The sequence below is a fragment of the Balaenoptera acutorostrata genome, chromosome 18 (genome assembly GCF_949987535.1).
Source record: "Balaenoptera acutorostrata chromosome 18, mBalAcu1.1, whole genome shotgun sequence".
NCBI classification, from domain to species: Eukaryota; Metazoa; Chordata; class Mammalia; order Artiodactyla; family Balaenopteridae; genus Balaenoptera; species Balaenoptera acutorostrata.
In genome coordinates, this window is record NC_080081.1 from 67,877,156 (window position 1) to 67,890,402 (window position 13,247).

A 13,247-nucleotide genomic window follows, 5' to 3' on the forward strand; every position below is an offset into this window, starting at 1 on the left:
TAAAACCAGCCCTGAACAAAGCAGCATTCTCAGCCACACACATTTGGTGTCTTGTTGGACATCTCGCTTCTCAACCACACCTACATGCAGAGGAAATACTCAACATGAAGGGAAGGACAGTAGGACAAAAAGTATCAGCCATGTACTCAGAACATCAAAGTTCATCTAGAATTTCCCTTGAATCAGGATTTTTCTTAAAGTGAGGGCCAGGCATCCAACGCCATGTGGGAATGATGAGAGTGCAAAGCCCAGACCAAGGCATGGTGGAAGAAAACACACATGCCAGGAGAGATCTCCCATTTTACCAACTCATGTCATTGCCAGCTCTAATTTTGTGGAACTCTTTCTTGCCTTTCTGTGCATTTATCTTCCCACAATCTCCATAGTCCCCACAACCCACAGCCCTTCCTCACTCCCCACCCAACCCACTGCTGGCAGAACACATGATTAACTTGAAAGCAAACTCAGATGCTGAAGTTAGAGGCGGCCCGTCACAGAAGTGACCCCATTTGTTTCCATTCTTTGATAAATTTTTAAACTAGAGGTGAATACTTCTTTTGGAGATAACAACCAACAAAAGATGCCCAGAAATCTAGGTCATTTCTTTGCACTTAGTGGGAGCTCAGTCAATTGTTAATTGGTAGTCATACTCATTTCTGTAAATTGGATTTAAAAATCGCATTATTCAGAAACCTGGATTGTATTTCCTCCTTGTAAATACATAATTATAGCTTCAACTTGGAGGCGAAGCCTTTGTTTTATAGAAAGAAATAAAAGTGTGCTTTGGTTTGAAAGTATATTAAAAACTCAGTTTTATAAACATCTGCTGTATTTATCAAATATTTTTCTTAAAAGCTATTTTTATACCACATTTTATATCCACACGTGATTGATCCAAACAGTCCCCTTCCTCTTGGTTTCTTTAGAGTTTGATTCACTGTACAACTAACCTCAACATGGTGTTTGTTAGTACTTTCACTGGAGCAGGAAGTCACTGAATGTTTAAATTAAAAGAATATAATAGCCAGAGACACAAACTGTTTTGTTACTTCTTTTCCCACTAATCCAAAAAAGTGGCTTTGTTTTATCAGAAAGGAATTCTGTATTCAATTCTGTGGTCAATTATCTTTGTCTTTGTTTCCCTTAAAGTATCATTACTTGGATATTCTGGTTATAAACAAACTAAAAGACATGTCCTTTTTTTTCCTCAAGATTACCATTAAAATATAAAAAGCATTATAGTATCTTTAGAAGAAAATGTATTTTCTATGAGCAGTAACTTTGTGTTAATTGCCAAACTAAAACTGAATGATTGTCTCATCATATTTAAAGTATATATGAATTTTCTACTTTAACTATTCAGTATATTACTATATTAGAGAATTAGAAAGGCCAGTTTGAATTTCTTCTGTCACTTAACCTTGATTCCTTTGTCTATAAATGAGAAACTCATTCAGAGTATTTCTGATTTCAGTCTACATCAACCATTATATGATTTAAGTCCTTCTCATATTGCTTGAACATAAAAAGGAAGAAGCTTATCACCATCTAAGCTGATCAACACAGCCAGACTATATAACCACTGCATTAAATGTCAATTTTAGGCTTGGCTTGATGGAACTACCAAACATAGCACAACTTTGTTAAATTGGACAGAATTTACTGATATAAAAGTTACAAAACAAAGAGAGCACCAGCAGGGTACAGGGCAGAGAGACCAGTCACACTGTCCAAGATAGAGAAGAGAGTAAGCTTCTGAACCCCCAAATCCACACCAGGATTATACAGATGGAAATGAAGTGTTTGAAGTAATAAGGTCTTTACCTGGAAGTCCAGCTTCTAGTATATAAGTCCCAGCTTCATAAACACATATCCTTTCTAACACAGGGTGAAATTATTCAACACATAGGCAACTGTAAATATGTACAAGAGACCACTTCCTCTGGTCTTGGTCTTAGTGCACCCCATATTATCAGAATTTTGCAATAAAACTTCTGACTGCAGTGTGGTACAATATCCTTCGGCATCAACACAGTTCTCTTTGATGGCATTCACCCTCCCCTGACTAACCCAGACTGGCCCAAGTGTTCACTGGAAATCACTGGTATGGTACAAGAACAGAAGTTAGTTCTTTCTAAGACTCCTGCTAGCAGGAGAGGAAAATAAACAAGGAAGACAACAATGTCAAGTTCTTACACTGAGAAGGAGATAAAACAAAGAACGAAAGACAACTATCTCCACATTATTTACTCTGGCCTCATATACTAGGTACATGTCCCTCATTCATTCATCTTAGTAAATATTGAGTACTTGCTTTATGCCTGATCCTATTCCAGGAGCTGAAGAATGAATGGTGTACAGAAGAAAGTTCCTGCTCACATGGAGTTCACATTCTACTAGGCTTATATTCTGTGTGACACTGAATAATATTGCTCGGAGAAAGACCCTACCTGTGAGCTATTCCAGGCACAGTCTCTGTTTACTCAAAGTTAATGAGAAGTGGCAGAAAGGGACAGACTGCTTGAAAAACTGTCAAAGTTATGAGGAGTGAACATATGGGTGATGAGAAAGTGTTCTGGTACAAAATTTGGGCCTTTCCCATGGGTCCACCTAGAATCTAGTCACTCTTCCTTTCATAATCAAAACCCATTTTTCCTTCAGGGCAACCAATCTGTCCTCTATTTTCTGACCAGGCATTTTGAATGAGTTCCCCCCTACCAGGAAGAGATGCAACACTTGACCTGGCATAAGCCAATCAAAGCATTACCATCCCCCAGAAAGTGATTGGTTTTGGAATAAGCACATGAACCAATCAGGCCTGATGCAATGCAATAAAATCCTCCTGTTATTTGTGGAAAACAGATTTTTGTTTCTCATGTTAGATATGAAAATGAGATATTGTAAGGTCTGGAGCATGGTTCTGTCATCATGGTATCAGGAGGGTAGAGCCTGTCTGACAGCAAAACCAAATAAGAGTACCTTGAACATAGTGAGTGGATGCATAATATTTATTGAACAAATGAATGAATAGTATCAGAATTTGCAGATCTGGGTTGCCATGGCAACTTAACATCTCTGTGGCACAGTTTCCTAAACTCTAAAGTAAAAGGGATAGTCTAGATTGGTGACTCTTACACTATCAACAGAGAAGAATAAATACAGTAGGCCCTCTCTATCCACGGGTTCCATATCCTTGGAGTCAATCAACCCCAGATCAAAAATATTTGGGCAAAAAAATTCCAGAAAGTTCCATAAAGCAAAACTTGAATTTGCTGTGTGCCTGCAGTTATTTAAATAGCGTTTATGTTGTATTTACAACTATTCACACAGAATTTACATTGTGTTAAGTAAAGAAATCTAGAGATGATTTAAAGTATACAGGAAGGTGTGTGTAAGTTATATGCAAACACTACACCATTTTATATAAGGGACTTGAGCATCAATGGATCTTGGTGTTCATGGGGGTCCTGGAAGCAACCCCCCCACAGATACCCAGGTATGGCTGGACTGTAATGACCCTCAGGTGAGGGGGTGTAACCAGAAAGGCCTCTCATTAGTGGAAATTTTATTCAATTTTTTGTTTTACTTTAAATATAGACACTTTTATTTTCATAACGTTTATTTTAATAAACAAGTAAAAACTGATGTTCTGGGGAAATGGGCATGTTTATTCTCTATCTTCAAAAAATCCTTGGAACATCACCCCTGACCTAGAGGTGCTGAGAAACAGGGGACCATACTGTTCATACAGAAAAGTCTATCATTAAAATCTGTTACTTTGCATTTCTGAACACTTGACCTTCAAGACATTCTCTTAACAATTTACAAGTATAAGAGCAATATTATTGAGCTTTCCTATAATCCAAGTTAAGAAAACATTACCAAATAAGTAGTACTTGAGAATTCAACTAGGCTCCCTTCTTCCCTCCTTATACTTCTCCTCATTACCACCATTCACAAGCTACCACTTGCCTTCCCCTGTTTTGACCATTGAGATTATAATAAGAATTTAAAGGTTGCTACTGAGCCAGTGAAAATAAGCAGCCCTCCCTTTCCTCACTCAAGATGTAAATACATGTGTCAAGTGCTTTATAAAAACAAAAATTTTAAATAAAGATCAACATCTTAGGCTTTACAAGTCAATAGACTGATTTTCCCACCTCGTTTCAACCAAAAAAGAGGAGAGAATGTCAAACAAGTTCTTAGAACTTGATTTCAATGTGCCCAGTTCTACGGATGCAGTGTGAATCCTGTGAGGAAAGGTGCCACCCCAAATCCTGAGGACATTCTGTGAACTTGAGGTGTACTTATGGAAACAGCATGTTACGGAGACACTAAAAATGAATCCTGGATTTTCCAGTGTAATGTACGTTTGCTGGAACACTCAACTCTTCCCCAGGCAGAAGTCAGAATGTTTATAGCTTTCAGCCTCACTGTTTGTAAATGGAAAGCTGGGCTTAGAATTCATAATCGCTGATTAAGCTGCTGTTTTTTACCCAAAACTGGGGGGAAAAAACAGTGGGTTCTCTCATACTGAACCATAAACACATGTTATGTTATATGTAATAAATTCCCTAACATTGCACTTCTTTTGTAGGGAAGGATGAGGGATGTAATAGAATATTTTGAGCTGAAAGTAAGAGTCTGTCTGGTTAGCATATCGAGTTAAAAATGAAAAGAAATCCCTATAAATACTGTGCCATATGTATTCCATAATTTTATTTTTGTGTTAGCATTAACATATGGAATGCTGAAGCTAGCAGGACCTCACAGCTCACCTAATCCAATACCTTCTTTATAAAAGAGAAAACTGAAAGCCACTGAAGCAAAGTGACTTACTCAGAGTCATATGGTGTCAACGTAGAGAATAGACTGTATTCCCCCCAATTTCTAATGTAGCATTACTTTCCTGAATAAAGGATTGTATAGAACATACACCAATTCTGTATGTTAACTACTAACCAGTGCCACAGATCATACAGATTGTGACACACCATTTTGAATACATCTGAATTCTACTTCTCACTGTCTTCATCACTGTAGACATAAGTGTTTAGCCATTATGCTGGTCTGGGACCTTGCTCACTGGAACTACTTTCACCACTTCCTCCTGCCCATTAATATGTGCCTTTCACTAAGCCAGAAAGCTCAAAAAATACTAGTTAGTAAGTCTGACTTTGCTGAATCAAGAGGTTAAGAATTGGTCTTGCAATGCAGGGGACGCCAGTTTGATCCCTGGTCGGGGAACTAAGATCCCATATTCAGCGGGGCAACTAAGCCTGTGCACGGCAACTAGAGAGCCCGCATGCCACAACTACAGAGCCCACGCACTCTGGAACTCTAGCGTCACAACTACAGAGCCCTTGCGCTCTGGAGCCCACTTGCCACAACTAATGAGCCCGTGCACCACAACTAGAGAGAAGCCCGTGCACCACAACGAACAGCCTGAGTGTCGCAATGAAAGATCCCATGGGCCGCAACTAAGACCCAATGCAGCCAAAAGATAAATAAATAAATAAATAAATAAATGTTTAAAAAATTAAAATAAAAAATAAAGGGGGAAGGATAAAAAGACCTATTATGAGCTAGGAGGAAAAGCAGTGGGTCAGAGTGTAATAACCACACTTTCTAGTTTCTGTATTTGATGCTTTGACATCTTGGGGTTTTGCAGACCTTGTAGGGACTGTCCCTCCCTTTAGCCAACTCTTAAAATAGTAAAGGAATGGCCTGAGAGTCCACCTTTCTTGTGCAAACCAATGTATCCAGAACTCACACCCCAACCACCTCCTTTATAGGGCTCTCACACCCTGGGCCATAACTCCTCTGTGCTAATTACCCTAGGGCCAGGTACCAGACAACTAGAGAGAGCTCTGACACCCCAGAGCCCACTGAAATTATTCAAACTAGCCAAACCTAAACCTGCTTGTCCTGTCTTTCCTGTGGAAACCACAGTAAAGGCTCTTTTTTTTTGGGCTACACCATGCAGCATGTGTGATCATAGTTCCCTGACCAGGGATGGAACCCATGCCCCCTTGCATTAGGAGCATGGAGTCTTAACCACTGAACTGCCAGGGAAGTCCCTCACAGTAAAGGCTCTTGCCCACATTTTCCCCTCACTCTCTCTGCCTCTTAACTAACTCCTAACTAACTCTGGTGCTTCCTGCATGGTGTGATGTGCTCCCTTCACTTGGATACCATGAGTAACAAAATCTTTTCAATGGCAATCCTTTCCTTATCTGTTGACCTCAGCATATCTGAATAATAGTAATACCTACATTTTACAACACACAGGTCAAAGGCCAGAAAAACTAAAGGTGCCAAAGTCAGAGACAGATTTGAAGCAAACCAGAGAAAACAAGAGGTAAGTCACAAGCAGGGAAAATATGGCAAAGGTATGGCTCAGGTAGAGCTCTTGCAGACCCAGAATTCTGATTGTGGTATAACTTTGGTGCCCTCCTGCTAATATGGGAGGGTTGCCTTAAAATGGCACAATAACGACTTCCTATTGAACACATTGCTTAATAAATGATACGTGAGGACTTCAACATTCCTAGACACAGACTCACTATGTATTCCCATGACCAGTGCCCTAGATCTTGTCCACAGCAGAACATTAAAATAGCCTCTTAGTCATCTCCCTGCTTTTTTTTCATCTTTCTTCCTTCTTCAATTCATCTATTCCATTCTTCCTAAGCCACAGCTTGTATATTCGTAAAAATACTCCATAGTTCCTCATTTCTTTCTCAGTTAAGTATTGAATCATCACCGTTACACTGAAAGCTCTCCAAATAGTGTCTCCAGCCTACCCTCCAGTCTTGACTTCCACGAGTCCCCTATATTCACTATGATCTGGTTAAATTAAACCATCCACTGTTCCCAGCACATTTTCCCGTGTACTGAACCACTCCATTGTTAGTAGCACTGTAGAGTGTATTGTACAATATTGGCTTTAGAGATAAGCATACCTGGGTTTGAATTCTTAGGTCCTCCAACAAATCGTTGTGTGATCTTGGAAGTTTAAGGCTCCTTTTTCTCATTCTAAAATGGAATTAATAATACCATGTTACAGGATTCTTATACAGGTTAAATGAGATAATATGTGTATAAATCTCAGCACAAATTAGGCGTGAATTAATGCTAGTTAATACCAGCTATTATATTACTATTAAGCTTAAAACAGAGTTTTCAAAGTATATCATGTACTTTGTCATACTCAAGAAACTGACACATTATAAATGTTGCCATTTTTTCAAATGAATAAATTCAGACTTAAGAGAAGTAACTTGCTCAAGCTCATACAATCAGATAAGAATTACAAAAGTTTCTTGCCACTTACTTTCACTCTTTTCTTCTCCATAGTACATCTGACCTGCCATATAAGTCATTTAGTGGAGAGAATGTGACTCATGTAACTTTTATTGTCACAGTACTTAAGAATTAAAAAAAAAATTTTAAACTAATGTTATTGAGTACTTGCTATGTATCCAACACTATTTTAAGAGATTTATATAAATTATATCATTTAAATGTGACAGTACTGTGAGTTATATATATTATACCCATTTTCAGGTGAGGAAATGGAGAATTCCAGAGATTAACTTGCTCATATCACACAGGGGTAACTGACAACACACTGTAGCCATCTAAGGCATAAGCTAATGCGCTTACACACTAGGTTAACTTGCGATTCAAAAGAGGTATGCAGGGCTTCCCTGGTGGCGCAGTGGTTGAGAATCTGCCTGCTAATGCAGGGGACACGGGTTCGAGCCCTGGTCTGGGAAGATCCCACATGCCACGGAGCAGCTGGGCCCGTGAGCCACAATTGCTGAGCCTGCGCGTCTGGAGCCTGTGCCCCGCGACGGGAGGGGCCGCGATAGAGAAAGGCCCGCGCACCGCGATGAAGAGCGGTCCCCGCACCGCGATGAAGAGTGGCCCCCGCTTGCCGCAACTGGAGAAAGCCCTCGCACGAACCGAAGACCCAACACAGCCAAAAATAAATAAATAAATAAATAAATAAATAAGAAAATCCTTTAAAAAAAAAAAAAAAAGAGGTATGCAATTGGTTGTTACTGAATCAAATTTTAATTGGCTTCTGGAAAATACATTTTCTTCCCTATGCTAAAGAGTTCAAAATGATGAGATTTTATGAAAACTCGTGTGTGTGTGTGTATGTGTGTGTGTAGTGCCTGACTGTGCTATGTATATTTTAATAAGCTTTCTAACTTTCTGCCAACAATAATAGAAATCCTCAGTTAAAGCTGAACACACGGCTACTTGGGGAGCAGAAGGGCAGGGAGAGGGTCGGGGAGTTGATAACATTTCCAGCCTTCTTTGCAGCTAGCTGTGACCCTGTGGAAAGTTCTGATCAATAGGATGTTAGGGAAATGATGTAAGTAAGTTCCAACACATACCTTAAAGGCAAGTGCAGGCCACTTCTGCCTTTCCTCCACCCTGCTTAAGACATGGATGTAGTGGCTGGAGGTACCACTGAGACCACAAGATTGAAGATTATTCCCTAGGAATGACGCTGTGGAAATCTCAAAGTAGCCTGAGTCCCAGACAGCAAATGATCCACCTCGCCAGTCCTGAACTCTAAATCCTAACTTCCACGTGAGAAAAAATTTATTTCTATCCACTTAAAGCACTGTTATTTTGGTTCTCTATCACATACAGCAAAATTTCATGATATTTATTTCTTAAGTATTTACTGATGAGTAAGGGAAAGCTAAGGAAGAAATAGGAAACAACTGAAATATATTTTGAGGGATTTGTGGGTTAAGTATCAAGCCATAGAATCATGGAACCTCGGGGCTGGGAGGGATCTAACAGTTATCTAATCTATCCACAGAGGCCACACTCAATACCCCCTCCAAACTTAGCAAAGTCAAGTCACAGGAAAACTATGAAAAAATAGGCTGAATTAGATGTACCTAAAATAAAGTGTGAAGCTTTGATACTTGTCAGAGCCACATCTATGAATTAAGTATGCATTACTTGGGTGGTGTATGTACAAGGCACTGATATAAACCTAAAATATGCTGGCTCTTTATGAGATGATGCAGGAGGGACAGAACTGCCGGAGTCACGGCCGAGGCCCAAAGGGGGATATTAATCAAAAGAAGATTTTCAGGGGCTCACATAGATTTACCACTTGGTGCTACATCCAAAGACTTTATTTAGTTCATGGAATTCAGAATACTTTGCCTCAATTCTTAGGGACTTGGAGAAGCATTTTCTCCCACACATCCCTCACTGCATATCTCCAGTGATTTGCTTCATGGGAAGCAGGTCCAGATCACATGAGACTCATTATGGTTTTTCAAATATGTATATTATAAGAGTTGCATTTACATGGTTATGCAGACAAGTCGAGAGTGAGGTCATTGTTGCTGCACAAAGTGACATTGTGGCTTATTCTCATGTTTATGCCAACTGTTCAGAAGGAAAAAACAGAAAATCAAAGATGCTGACTCCTTGATAATGCCTTAGGCAGCAGAAAGTTCAATACCATGCTCCTAATGGGTGCTACACAGCATCTGCCCAGAGGCCTGAGAAATGGTGAAACCCAGGCATTAGGCAGAGAGATTCCAGGAATTATGGTAAAACATCTTACTCCCTTCTGTTCCTCAAAGGGCAAGGATGTGTCAGAGGAGAACAAGCTGCCCTGGGAGCAAACAGGATCTTCATGCTTGACTCCTGGATTAGCCCAGCCCCCAGAGTACCAAGACTTGCACCAGCCCCACGGCACCAAAGCAAGGCTTCCCCTCCATCTTCCTGAAAAATATTCTCAAAAACTGATTGTAAAAGGCCAACTTAAAAGATGCTCTAAAATCTGCAGAGGATTCAATTCTCTTCATCTAACACAATTGCCTTTCCAAGCACTTGACTTTTTTATTCTCTTTCTTTTAAGACGTGATTTGTATGTTCCATTGAAGTGGAAATAAACTGTTACAAAATGTATTTTTGTAAAAAGCAGAACTACTTGGAAGGTCTTGTTTGATTTTCACTCTCCACTGGTCATGTGCCCAGAGCAATGCTGTTATGACCCATCAAATGTATTTTACTCCTTCAGAAGGGCCAAACTTAACTTACAGTGGATATGTCACAACTTACCAAAAACACAGGGATTAAACTGCACAGCCCTACATCAATTGTATTTGCCACTTGCCATTATTTTTGTGTTGTAAGGAAAGTAATATTGGCCTTTTAGCAAAATAAAATTTACTCACTTAATAAACACTCTAAATCTAATTATTTCGTTGGAGTTAAAGGCCAGGTATTTTACGATTTTCTTCCTGATAATAATATTTGTTTATTATAAAAAATGTATAAAGAAAAATTTTGTAACTATGTGTGATGACGATTATTAATTAGTCTTATCATGGTGATAATTTCTCAATATATGTCAATTATATCTCAGTTTTTTAAAAGTTTAAAAAAATGCATAAAATACAAATAAATGTAAAGAAGAAATAAAACTCACTGTAATGCCATCATAGAAATGTAAAGAAATATTCTGGTAATTTTATATTTTAATATAGCCCATATTTTATATTTAAAATTATATCACATCAGTTATCCAAGTTTTAGGACCTCATCTGTTTTCTTTGATATTTTCTTTGCATTCTCTTTTGCTACATGGACTATATTTTATTGAGTTTTAACTCTTTATATTTTTTTGGAAAAAATCTTCTAGCAGTAATGGTTAACGTTTCTTCTAAAATCATTTCATTATAGTGCTGCTCTAACTGTCAAAATAAAGAATAAATGGATATCATTTAAGTCACTCCCTTTTATCAAACACACACACAAAAGAAAATTTAAGCTTCCTCTGTCCCTTCTTATCATGGTACCAAAAGAAAATTTAGGCTTCCTCTGTCCCTTCTTATCATGGTACCTCCATAAAGTGCTATTCAGCATTATCTGTGAGTATTACAGAAACAGTGGTTAAAACACCTGGCACAAATCGTGGGAAGTAGTTCATGAGTTGATCTCTGTATAATTTGTAAGTTGAGTATAATCTGTCTGAATCTTTATTTGTGTGTTATTTGTAAACAAATTATGTGAAATAATTCCAAAGAATAAGATGTATTTTGTCCACTACTAGAAGTATTTTTATCCAAATTCCTGCTCTAGTTTAAAAACATAATTACTATTAAGTGACAGTTTACTAAATGAATTTGCCTGCTTGTCACCTCATACTTCTTTTCTTACTAGTCCCCTCCAATTCATTCTATATAGATAAAACTAATTCTCTTATCTCTTTACTATTTTAAGGTTAACTGAGTTTTTTCCTTGTTTTCTTCCATTTTTTTCCTTCTAGCAGATTTACAATTTGTTCTTTTTCTTCTTTCTTTTTTTTTAAAGTGGTAACGCTTGACTTTTACCATGCATTTTTATTACTTAATGATTTCTGAAGTTAAAATTTTAATCTCACTCGTGAACAACAGAAGCACCTTAGGTCCATGTTAACTTATTAGAGGAGGGATTGATTAGGCTTAAACACGGACGAAACCATGTTTGTATGCCTTCATGACTTTTTATTTCCTGGAGATAACAAGCTTGATCAAAAACTTTACTCAGCATGACCACTGATAACAGAGAAAGTCTTAATAAGCTTCAAATCACAATTCTTATGTTTTCTATGTATATGTCTCCACTTTTGATATTAATTAGTATCCTGGTCTCTGCCCATAATTAATTCATCCAAGCAGCCTAAGTACAATGACTTTAGTTTGAGAGAAGCAGGATTAAGCCTTTTAAGAATTACTCTATCAAATTAAATCTGTGTCATAAAGAGTTCTATGCATCTAGGAAGCAAAGGAGGGGAAGATGACCTAAGTCTGGCTGAGCTAAAGGAGCCATGGTAAGTCTTATGTTTATTCATATTATATTTTGAAAGGAAACTGAGAACTATTACATGCTGTCTTAAAACGTCAACTGCCTTATTGCCTTGCAATTTTATTTAACATTTGTATTGGTATGCTGCTTTCATGTTCAAAGTCTTTTCAAGCTCCCCCAGAGTAGAAATCATGGGCTGCGGAGGTCTGCATTCTCCCAGGCAGCCAGCATAGCACACAGTGGTCACTCGGTAAATTTGTGATCATTGTGTCCAGGAGCAAATGAATACATGAGTTAGTAAATGAAGGAAGATACAGGAGAAAAACTAATTGCAATGACCTGTTATTTTTTACCTAGGCTTTTTTGCAATTTTCTCACTATTATTTCATTTTAAAAATATTATTTAAATTTATTTAAAATTATTTGAATATATTATTCTGTTTAAAAAAGAACATGTGTCTTTTGTTTGCTTAACTCTTTTTGTGTGCTTGTATACTTGACAAATTTCCGAACTTCCCATTTTTGGATAGTGAGAGCTTTATAACATGCTAGCTTCTAGGGTGAAGCTCTCAGTTAAATCTCAGTTCAAATATAGAGCTTGCTTGCCACCACCATATTTTTCTTTGATTATTTTAAATAGCTTCATATTTGTCAGATAATTTTTTATTGATTTTTATTGATTTTCATACTAATCCAGTTCCATAATGGTCCCTGAAGTGTCCCTGTCTGCTGAGGTACTAAGTTGACCACTATCTGCTTGTGATCTTGGGTCTCACACAGCCATTTAGCACCTGCACCCATCCCAGCTTTGCTCAACATCTTGTATAACTACTCTGTAGCAAGCCCTGCTGAATAGCTAAAGCAAAAGACTTATTCCAGTATCTAGTTTCCAACCCTGAACACTGGTCTTTTTCTGACTAATCACTTTTGCCTTTGTGGGTTATTGCCCCATTTCCTTTTCCCTTTTTTGTATCAAAAATCCTTGAGAATTTGTCTGTATTCAGTGTCTCCAACTCCTCACCACCTATTTTCTCTGAATCCCACCCTACCCACCACTCCCCTATGACTATTTTCAAGGTTGCTGATGACTTCCCAGTTATTAACTAAAATAGCTAATTCTCAAGTTTCATCTTTCTGCAATAGCGCTCAGCTCAGGTGCTCATCCCCTCTTTCTGCATGAGCCTCTCAGCGACACCTCTCCTACCTCACCCATTGCTCCTACTGTCTCCTTGGTTAGCTCCTCTTCTCCCACTGCTAATGGCTGAGTCTCCCAGAGCTTAGTCTTGGACCCCTTCTCCATCTTCCCTCCTTCCTTTGATGATCTCATCCAGACTCGAGACTTTAAATGCCAGCTGTATTCCAATGACTGCCTACTTGACAGAGCCATTGGACATAAACTACTCCAC

The 13,247-nt window shown here is 38.3% G+C and overlaps 1 long non-coding RNA gene across 5 annotated transcripts in view; it reads right to left on the reverse strand.

Moving 5' to 3' along the window:
* Positions 1 to 13,247, reverse strand: part of LOC103018088 (uncharacterized) — a 547,177-nt gene that overhangs the window by 221,040 nt on the left and 312,890 nt on the right. For all 5 annotated transcript variants that reach the window (XR_009005908.1, XR_009005909.1, XR_452113.2 and 2 more), the window contains one exon: positions 6,966 to 7,038. This is a non-coding gene — a long non-coding RNA (uncharacterized LOC103018088). The remainder of the gene's footprint in view (positions 1 to 6,965; positions 7,039 to 13,247) is intronic.